Source organism: Cervus elaphus, chromosome 16 (assembly GCF_910594005.1).
Source record: "Cervus elaphus chromosome 16, mCerEla1.1, whole genome shotgun sequence".
Lineage (NCBI taxonomy): Eukaryota > Metazoa > Chordata > Mammalia > Artiodactyla > Cervidae > Cervus > Cervus elaphus.
In genome coordinates, this window is record NC_057830.1 from 9,618,773 (window position 1) to 9,629,777 (window position 11,005).

General features: G+C 46.9%; 1 pseudogene; it reads right to left on the minus strand.

Moving 5' to 3' along the window:
* Positions 1-1,710: 1,710 nt before the first annotated feature.
* On the minus strand, positions 1,711-3,404 carry LOC122673038 (annotated as a pseudogene).
* Between the last annotated feature and the right edge of the window lie 7,601 nt (positions 3,405-11,005).

Genomic DNA, 11,005 nt, shown 5'->3' on the forward strand with positions numbered 1-11,005 from the left:
GCCTACCAGGCTCCTCTGTCCATGGGGATTCTCCAGGCAAGAATACTGGAATGGGTTGCCATGTCCTCCTCCATGGGATCTCCCCAACCCAGGGATCAAACTCAGATCTCCCTCATTGCAAATGTATTCTTTACCATCTGAGCCACTCCATTTAATATTGGGGTGACCAAAAAGTTTGTTTGGGTATTCCTGTAACATCTTACAGAATGATGTTATGGAAAAATCCTAATGACCTTTCGGCCAGCCCAATATTTTTGGACCACAGTTGACCACAGGTAACTGAAACTGTGGAAAGTGTAATGGTGAATAAGGAGGCTGGGGCGGGGGATGGGATCAACTATACTATTGTTAACATTAATGCTGGAGAAAATGAAGAAGGTCCAGCTCACTATCTCACTTCCAATATATTGCCCCAAATGATATCGGCTTCTGGGTGTCCCTAGGCCACAACAAGGAGGACCAGAGCTGGAAGCCCCAGGGGGATGTGATGGGTCAAGCCAGACCCAGGACCCAGGGTCCTCTGATGTCCCACCAAGCAGCCACTGCGGCCTCGACACCCCGCCCCCCCCCCAGGGAAGTGGGGCCCACTGGCCCTGACCTTCCAGTTCTGAAACTCCAGATGTCCTCACTCTGCGGGGCGGGCTTTAAAATCTATTTTAAGGATGATGGACAGTAGAGCAAGGCTTATGAGTCCCTTGAGACAGAGTGACCTGCCCTTGGAAGCAAAGAGAGTGACTTTCCAGCTGGAGAGAGGCCACCAGGTCAACCTGACTTATGAGCTTCTTTTCAGACACACCAAGGACAGCTCCAGCATCCAGGCCAAGTATGGGGGCTGCTCTATGTGAGACCCCACTCCCGGGACCTGGCCACTCAGGGAAGGGGGCTGGCTGCCCCAAGTCACAGCTTCATTCTTTCCCTGCTGGTTCATGGATGGGTGCGTGAATATTTGCAGGGGACTTACTTTGTGCCGGGCCCTAGGCTGAGTCTGGGGACACAAAGGGTACACAGACGTGGTCCCCCTGCTCCCCCATCGGGACACAGGAAATACACACATGCACATGAAAGAATTACAGCTGAGGACTGTGTAGAAAGCAAACCAGAGATGTGACTGAGAAAAACTGGGGGATGACTGTTGCCCCCAGGATGGTCAGAGAAGGATTCTTCAAGGAGGAGACAGGATGAGAAGGTACTAGGTAGAAAGAAGGGGCAGGGGCCAAGATGCTCCCACTTTTCTCCTTTGCAAGGTCCTGTGACCTTGCAGCTCTTCTCACTAAAGAGGCACAATCTATTTCCCCATCTTGAATCTGAGCTTGGCCATGGACTTGCTGTGGCAATAGCTTTCAGGACCTACACTGAGGCTTGAAAACATGCTTGCCAGAGTCTACCTTCCCCTGGACTCCTGCCTTCACCCTCAGCAAGCCTGCTGGAGAGGTGGGGAAGAGACACATGGATGAGAGTCAAGTTGTCTCAGCCTTTGTAGCCAAGGCCAGGCTAGACCAGTCACCAGCCCTCGAATCACCTTCACGTAAGGGAACCCAGCCAAGGTCAGCAGGGCCACTACTCAACCCACCACTGACCGGAGATGCATGAGAGGCCCCAACCAAGATCAACCAAGCCCTAACCAGGCCAGCAGAGCAATTTGGTGGTCTCACTGCCTCCTAAGAAAACAGATGTTTTTTTTTTTAATCAAGAACTCAGTTTTTTATTTCATCATTTCTTGCATTTGAAGTACTCCTCGATGACATCTTGGCCTGAGATTCTTTGCCATAGTCCTTAACCACCGCACAACTGCAACCAATCACTTTACGGGGCTTTCCCTCTCTGTCAATTTTACAAAGGCCTACCCATTCCCCTAGTTTCTTGTTGTCATCAACCTTAATGAGGTTGATTTGATGATCAGCACAAAGGGCTTCCACCGACTTGACATACACAGGCTCATCAGAGTTGGATACAAGCACACATAGATGGACTTGGCGCTTGTCTAAAGTTTTGGCAGCTTCGTGAATTCCACGTGCTAAGCCATCGAGGATGAGGGCGGTCTTCAGCACCTGTTGCAAAGCAGTATTAACATTCATTACACCTCCAACAGCAATGCCTTCCTCGGCCATGGCGGTGGGTTATCGGTGGAGCCAAATCTTGAATGCACCCGAGCCTCCACCTCCGCGCGGCTCCTGGGCGGCAGAGAAAGAGGGCTGATTATTTTTTTAAGTCACTAGGTTTGGGGATGGTTCGTTACCTGGCAACAGTTAACTGATACAGGGGGAGAGCATTCCAGGCCACAGGAATAGTATTTACAAAGGCTCAGAGGCAAGGAAAGAGCTTCATGAGTTGAGAGAAACAAACAAACAAAAAAAGCCAGAACATCTGGAAAGTGATAAAAGGACCAGGTAGGAGAGAGAAAATGAGATCCAGGAGGTGGGTGGGAGCCAGATGGCGCACAGCCTTAATAGGGGCTGGGATATTTTCCTAAGTAGAAAGGGGACCCAGTGGAAAGTTGTAAGAACGTGGTGGAGCAGGATCAGAGCAGTGCAGGCATGTGATGGATTTACTCCCAAAACTTCCCTCTGGCCGTCCTGGAGGAAATGAATCAGAAGGAGCAACAGGAAGTTAAGAGGCCATTGTAGGTTTCTTCCCTTTGCAGAGTAGGGGCTGGTCACAAAACCTTAGAAAGTAGGCATGTGGGGAAACTGAAGCCTAGCAAAGGGGCTGAAATGAGTGGGATGCAGCTTAAGAAGCTTTTGAGGGGAAATGCATAGCTTCAAAGGTTTCTATTAGAAACAAGATAGGGTTTCAAATCAATTATCTTAGCTTCTACTTGATGAAGCTCGAAAAAGAAGAGCAAATTTGAAGGACTTAAACTACCTGATTTCAAACCTATGATAACACTATAGTAATTAAGGCAGGGTGCTACTGGCAAAACTACTGATACAAAGATCAATGGAAGAGAATAGAGTTCCCCAAACATACACGGTCAGTTGATTTTGACAAAAGTGCCAAGATAACTCAAGAAGGAATCAATATAAAAAAAATAAAAGAATTTGACATTTACCTTGTGCCATGTACAAAAAACTGATGTGAAATAGATCATAGACTGAGGCATAAAAGCTCAAATTATAAAATTTCTAGAAGAAAATATACAAGAAATTCTTTAAACCTTGGATTAGGCAAGAATTTCTTATAAAGGACACAAAATGCAGTAAATGTAAAAAAAAGTCTTAATTGAACTTGATCAAAATTTAAACTTCTGCTCTTTAAAGACATTGTTGAGTAATAAAAGTTTAGCCGCCAACTGGGAGAAAATATTCATGATACAATGTTCTGACAAAGAACTTGTATCTGGAATATATAAAGAACTCTTTCAAATTAATACTAAAAAGATAAACCATTTTTAAAAATATATTTGAATAGACACTTCACAAAAGAAGATGCACAAATAACCAATAAGCACATAAGATGCTTGACGTCATTTGTCTTTAGAGAAATGTAAGTACAAATGACAATGAGATGTTAGTACACGCTCACCAGAATGGCTAAAATTAAAATTACTGACAATATACCAAGTGCTGACAAAGATATAGAGCAACTGGAATTCTCATGTATTGCTGGTAAGGATATAAAATGATTCTTTGAAAACAGGTTGACAGCTGCTTATACAGTTATGCATGCATTTACCACATCACCCAGCAATTCCACTCTGCAGTGTTTATCTTAGAGAAATAAAAACAAATGTCCTCATAAAGACTTGTACATGGATATTCATAGTAACTTCATCTGGAATACCCCCAAATTGGAAATAATCCAAGTGTCAATCAACTGATGACTGAATAAGCAAACTGGTACATCCATACAATAGAACATTGATCCACAGCCAAAAGAAGTGAACTACTCATATACACATATGGATGAATCTCAAAAATGTTACCCTGAGTGAAAGCCAGATACAAAATACTACATACTATATGTTATACTAAGTCGCTCCAGTCGTGTCTGACTCTGCAACACTATGGACTGTAGCCCTCCAGGCTCCCCTGTCTACGGGATTCTCCAGGCAAGAACACTGGAGTGGGTTGCCATGCCCTCCTCCAGAGTCTCTTCCCAACTCAGGGATCAAACGTCTCTTAGGTCTCCTGCGTTGGCAGGTGGGTTCTTTACCACCAGCACCACCTGGGAAGCCCATATAACAACTATATAAACCTGTGAAAACAATCTCTGTAAACAAAACCTGCTTCCCCCCTCTGTATTTCTTAACTCACTTTTAGAATCACTCATTATATTACTCAGTTGAACAGCATGATCCCCATGTGTACATCAATGTCTGGAAAAGGCAAATCTAATCTACACCAACAGTGAGCAGACCAGTGTGGACTGAGGTCAGAGGTGGCTGGCATTGTCAGGAAAGGGTCATGAAGGAACTTTTGGAGGTGACAGTCATGTTCTGTATCTTGATGGTGGTGGTGGTTACAAAGCTGTATAAGGAAGGATGGAAAGCTTTCGTCTCTCAGTCATGTCTGACTCTTTATGGCCCCATGGACTGTAGCCCGCCAGGTTTCTCTGTCCATGGAATTCTCCATGTAAGAATACAGGAGTGGATTGACATTCTCTTCTCCAGGGGATCTGTCCAACCCAGGGATCGAACTGGGATCTCCCATCTGCATTGCAGACAGATTCCTTACCATCTGACCCACCAGAGAAACCTGTCAAAACACATCAAAATATACATTTAAATGGGCGTGTTTTATTGCATGTAAAGTGATATCTCAAAGTTACTTTTTTAAAGAGTTCTTTAAACATTTGGGGACGTATTTGTTAGAAAAAGTGTTTGTTGGCATTATTTCATAAAATTGCATATCCTGCAACCCAGCAGTCCCAGTCCTGGGTATAGACCCTAAAATCTGAGTGCACATGTGCTCCAGGAGACAAAACAGAAAGTTCATAGTGGCATAGTTAAAAATGTCTATTGGCAGTAGAATGAATAAATAAATGATGTCATATGATTTAAAAAAAAACTATGCTCAAGGAAAGTTAATGAACTGCAAGTATACACCCCAATGTGGCTGAGCCTCACAAACATAATATTGAGCCAAAGAGGCCAAGCATGAACAAAAATATGTGCAGTGTGATTCTATACACATCAAGTTCAAAAAAGTGGGCAAAATGGAACTCTATGGTTTGGGAAGTCCTCTGTAGAAACAAAACTATAAAATAAAGCAAGAAATGATCAAAAGATCAGCACTGACTCTAGTGGGATGAGAAAGACACACAGGGAGATCTAGTTGCTGATTGTGTTCTAAATCTTAACCTGGGTGGTACTTAAGTTGGTGTTTGCTTTATAATTATTTGTTAAACTATACACATATTTTATGCACTTTCCTCTGTGTATAAATATTCTAGACTTTAAAAATTCATAAACAAAGTAAGACAAGAAAGAAAGTGATGAGAAATTTGCAGATGGAAGAGAAACTGTCTGAGGAAATCAGGGAAGACTTCCTGGAGGAGGGGTCTGTTTTGCAGATGTATACTGAGAGTCCTCCACATACCGGACCCACAATGGCAAATATAAACAAAGACACACTCTTCTTGTCCATGTGGAATGTACATTCCAGAGAGGGAGATGGACAGGAATCAAATAGCACACTGTAAAAACATCACTGACAGAGTGCCTTGGGGATCTTGAGCATCTTACTGGCCTTGAGGATAAAGTCCAGGGGTCCTAGGTTCTGAAGAGTGAGTATGGCTTGCTTGGGAATGAGGGGTAGGAGGAGTTGGAGGTGGCAGCATCAGCCCCAGTGAAGGTTCTCAAGCAAAAGAGAGTTTGGCCCCAGAGAGCTACCGAAAAGCTCACATGATCATGCAGAGAATCCTTGAGGAAGTGACATGAGATGAACAGCATGGAGAAATGGAAGAAGATATTTGAACTGGCCTTTGAAGAGTGGATAGGAGTTCACCAGGCAGAAATGATCCTTCAGGAAATCCTTGAAGACTGGGATTGTGTGTCTTGCTCACCCATGCCTAGTACATAGACGTGCTCAGTAAAGAACATGCTAATTTCTCTTGGAAAGTAAAAAGTCGGAGAATAGAAGAATTGAGAGATTATAAAATTAGGGCCACTGGCCTTGGGCTCAGATAATGGTGATGCAGCCGTTTCAGGGCTGGGGGAGGGAGTTTGCTTAGCATCCTGGGCTCTATCTCATCTGTCGACAGCTTTAGCAGTCCATGAAATGACCAAGAGAGGAAGGAAGGAGCTGGAACGGAAAACTCTGAGAGACAAGCCATCTGCTCCTGGAAGCAGCTGACACATTGGCCGCCACCGCCACCACGAAACTGGCTTGCAACGCCTCTTCCACACCCCCACCTCGAACCTCAGGGTCTCATGAGGGTGACGGCAGCGGGGCCTGGGGACACTGGAGCCAGACGCAATCAGAGTGAGCAGCCGCGGCTGCGGTGGCTTCAGGAATCTGGTTGTTAGTGGGCAGCTGAGGGAGCCTCGCTGTCTCCCCTGTGTTTACTTGGCTCCACGGAGGGGCTGGAAATTTGATCTCCGTGGGGACCGGGCCCTGGTCAGCCCCTGCCCAGAGTCTCTGACGGAGCATGGCCTCTCAGAGCTGCTCAGAAGATACTCTTTTATCTGGGAAACGGAGACCAGAAAGCAGACAGAGGCAGTTATGCCCAATCATAACTGAATAAGAGTAGCCCCCGGAGATGGAGGGCTTATAACACTCCAGGCACAGGGCCAACCCTTTTGAGGAAAGTATTCTTGTTTATCGGTTGGAGAAGCTGAGCCTCAGAGAGGGCAAGTAACTTGTCCAAGGTCACACAGAGCTAGAGTCGGGCTGAGTCCAGATCTGCCCAGTTCCAAAGTCTGTGCCCCTAATCACCTCCCCATCCTGTCTCCGAGGGCAGTGTTCATCGTATGTCTGGGATGCTGGACACCCAGGTGCTCCAGCCAGATGCTCCTCGGAGATCTCCATCCATGGTGCCCTCCCCTCTACGACTGATCCTGGATTTAGGGACTCTGTCCTCACCTAGCCTGACCACCGTCTCACAGAAAGTCTCCGGCTCCTGTTGCCCTCTCGGATCTCAACTTCCTTGAGCCCCTGCACCCCTGCCCAGGCTTCTCACTGCCTTGGATGCTCCTGGAATGGGTCTGCAAACACCAAATTTCCAACAGCAAGAATTCCTCCTCTGAACCAGCCATCAAGGATAAATTCATGAGGATGGGGGCTGACCTGTTGTCCCTAGAACCCCCAGCATATGGCACAGTGCTTGGCACAGAAAAGGAATGAGAAAGGTCCCAAGCTCGGACATCTAGCCTGGGAATACATGGCACCTTGAGGAAAGACAGTTCTGCCGCTTGACTGCTGTGTGGCCCCGGGCATGGGATACAGCCTCTCTGAGTCCACTTCTTTCTTTCCCAAACAGTAAATGTACTATTTCATTCATGAATTCCATGATCTCATGCACACAAAAGGCTTAGCACTCAGCAAGTGCTCAATAAATACTACATCCTGGATTTGAACTTTGGAAATTTTTTTTGGAGGGGGGGCTTTGATTGGTTTTCAGACTCTCTTCCAGCTTTGTGCTACAAGTTTCTGGGGAATGGGTACCTGGGACTGATCCTGGAGTTAGGGACATCTGTTCTGTACCTAAGAACCAGGTACCCATTGCCAAGTTACCCAGCACGGTACTAGGATTATGGCTGATATGACTAACTCCATTGTTGATTTGAAAGCTTATCTTCCCCGTATTTTTGCCTTTGAGTGAAGCTTCTGTGGATTTCTCTAAGCCTTGTTAAACCTATTTACAACTTCAGGCTAAATCCCTCTCAGAGTAAGTGATCCGAGTGCTTTATCTGGTTAAACTAGGTGTCTAACCTTAAGCCTTCTTGCTATAATTCCAGCCTATTTTCTCACACTCCATCCTAACTGAGGTGGTAGCAGCTATTCTTTGTCCCTGGAGAGGTCACATGCCCTAAACAGGAAGAAAGCGCCCCTCATTCCCATTCCCAACCCAGGAATGTCCCTGGTACCTTTCCTACCGGAAATTTCTGCCCCGTATTGCTTTCCTATTCTTTGATGCAATAATGCTTCCTTGGGCTAGTCATTCCCCCACCGGGCCTTTTAGGGGAATACTCCTGAGCCTTCCCGGCGTGGGGAATTCCAAGGATGTCGAGCCAGACATCCAGGGCCCTCCCCACTACCCAAGAGCCTAGCCCCAGCCCCTTCTTGTCTGAATGGGGGAAGCGAAGGTTTCCACTGTGGGTTGGTGGCACAGCTGGTCCTAACTCACTATCTTCTCTCCCAGGCCCCTGGGCCCCCACCATGGAGTTCCCATGATCACTGTCTCCCAAGCAGGGATCCCCCTGTCCAGCCTGGAGAACAGAAGGGTCAAGCTTTCTGTATATAGAATGTCGGGGATACAGTGGTCCCCACGCCTCCAGTCCTCCCCTGTCATTCTTCCTGGAATTTTGTGCCCATTTCCTATGTCACCACCTGTGACCCCGAGTGCAGACTATTCCTTGTGAGGTGGCCACAGCAGCAGGGCCAGGGCTCTTGATGAAGAAAACAAAACAGTGTTGATTCAGCATGCACACGCGCACACACACACATGTCACACACACCACCTCCATTTGTGTTAAGGCCAGCACAGTGGCCTTCTGGGTCTGCGGGCCTTCTTAGCAGCCCCTGGCTCTCAAACCTCATGACCCAGGCCTGGAAGCTCATCAACAATTCCCACAACCCTTCCCAAAAGCTAAAATTGAGTCACAGCATTGATTCCTGGAGCCAAAAGTCATCTGTGCTCCTTCCCAGAGTAGAAAAATCCTCTTCCAGTGCCTGTTGACGGGAGTCTCATGACTTGTCAAGGCGTCTCAGCCCACTGCTAGACAATCCTGGAGACTGCCTGGAGGAGGACAAGGAGCAGGAGCAGGGGTCAGAGAGGCCTGAGCTCAAACCCAGAATTGCTAGCAGTGTGACCCTGGGGGAAGTCTCTTTGCCTCTCCAAGCCTCCCTGTTTTCATCTGTACAACAAAACATTCGCCTCGTGGAACTGCAAATAAAACACTTACATCTGTGAACAAAACATTTGCCCCAGGGAATTGATGTGAAAATTAAATGAGAGGATATATGGAAACCTGAATGTCAGCTGCAGTCTCCCCCTCCACCACCGGTGATAATAGAGCAGTGACCATCATCGCAACAACCACCGATTCTACTGAGAAATGAATGTCCCGGACAGTGCTGTGTGCCTTATGCGAGGTATGTTATTTAATCGGCCTCTAAGGTAAGCATGGCCACTGCCAGCATTCCAGATGGGGAAGCCAACACTTGGAGAAGTGTGTGTAACCTGCCAAGGCCCCACCGGTAGAAAAGGTAGGGCTGGAATTTAGACCCAGGAAACCTGAACTAGGAATCTGCTTACTTAACCACTGTCGTACACGCCTCTTCAAACCTGCTGACGGTAAGTGCTCAGTAAAGGCTAGTCATCATTAGGGCTATAATTACTGGACTGCCAGGAATCTCTCTCTCTAGCTGAAGGCCCTCTCCAAGATTTCAGCATGAGGGTTCTGCCTTCCTGTGGTCTCTCTGCTTTCAAACTTCTCAGAGTTGATTCAGTGTGGATCATTCATGAGCCCCAGGAGAGCTGTCTCAGTTCCTTGGTGCAGTTACTGAGATGCAACAGTGGGCCCCTTCCTCCCTCGTTGGCCAGGAAAAACTCACTCCCCCAAGGCGCCTGGGAATGTGCCCTAGATTTAATGGGAAGATGGAATGTGGGAAAATGTATATACTTCTGAACACAACTTTATATTGAACATTTGATATCACTGTTTTTGAATATCCTTTTCTCCCCAACCCCACACCTCCAAGAATTTTCCCTGCTCAATTTGCTTCATAGAGCCTCGGCCACCCAGGGGCCCAGCACTCGACACACAAGGGTCTCCTCTCTCCTCCTCCCATCCCACACCCCTCCCCCTGCCGCCAACTCTAGTCAGTCAGGGATAGGAATTCTGCTGCCACCAGCCCAGCATCAGGATCTATTCAAATGAGTCAGCTCTTCACACCAGGTGGTCAAAGTATTGGAGTTTCAGCTTCAACATCAGTCCTACCAATGAACACCCAGGACTGATCTCCTTTAGAATGGACTGGTTGGATCTCCTTGCAGTCCAAGCGACTCTCAAGAATCTTCTCCAACACCACAGTTCAAAAGCATCAATTCTTCGGTGCTCAGCTTTCTGGTAATTATCTTGCCTAGATTTTCTATGAGATACAACCAGCCCTCACTGCTTGGACCATCCCATGCAGAGTGGGACATTTAGTGATTTGTGACTCTATACCCCAACAGCATCCTGCCTCCATCATTGTGACAACCGAAAATGCTCCCCCGACATTGCCAGAGCCCTCTAGCTCTTACTCATGCACAAGCATACAAGTGTGTACGCACACGTATACACACACATGTACACACACACACACACACACACAGAGCAGAATCACTCCCCCCTTTTTTCACGAAGAGTAGAATGTGCCATCCCAATATATATCTCTAGTATATCAATTATTTTGAGTTGTAGGCACTTAAAAGGCAGCAAATGTGGGGACAGACTTCCTCTGAACTCTCTTTATCTGCCTCCAGACAGATACTGCAAAAGGAACTCAAATATCATCAGTCTCCTCCCCTGGAGTGTCCTCAACAGGGCGAGGAAGGCAGATTGAATCTAGACACAAAGAGACTAGGAGTCGCTGCCACACCCACATAAGCTCCATCAGACTGTCACACCTCCAGTCTATTCTTCTAGGAGTCCATTCATCTTTCCGAAAACTCATTTCCTCTCCTCTAAGAGAGCTGCATCCTTCCACCCCTTTCCCTATTAAGTCGGCGTTTCAGTCTGAGCTCTAAACCACCTCAGGGAGTGACTCTTTCTGGCTTTGGCTGATGTGTGCCCGAGGGACACATGTTCATAAACTTCTGTTTTCCTCTTCTCAATGTCCTTTACGACCGGGGTCTCTGC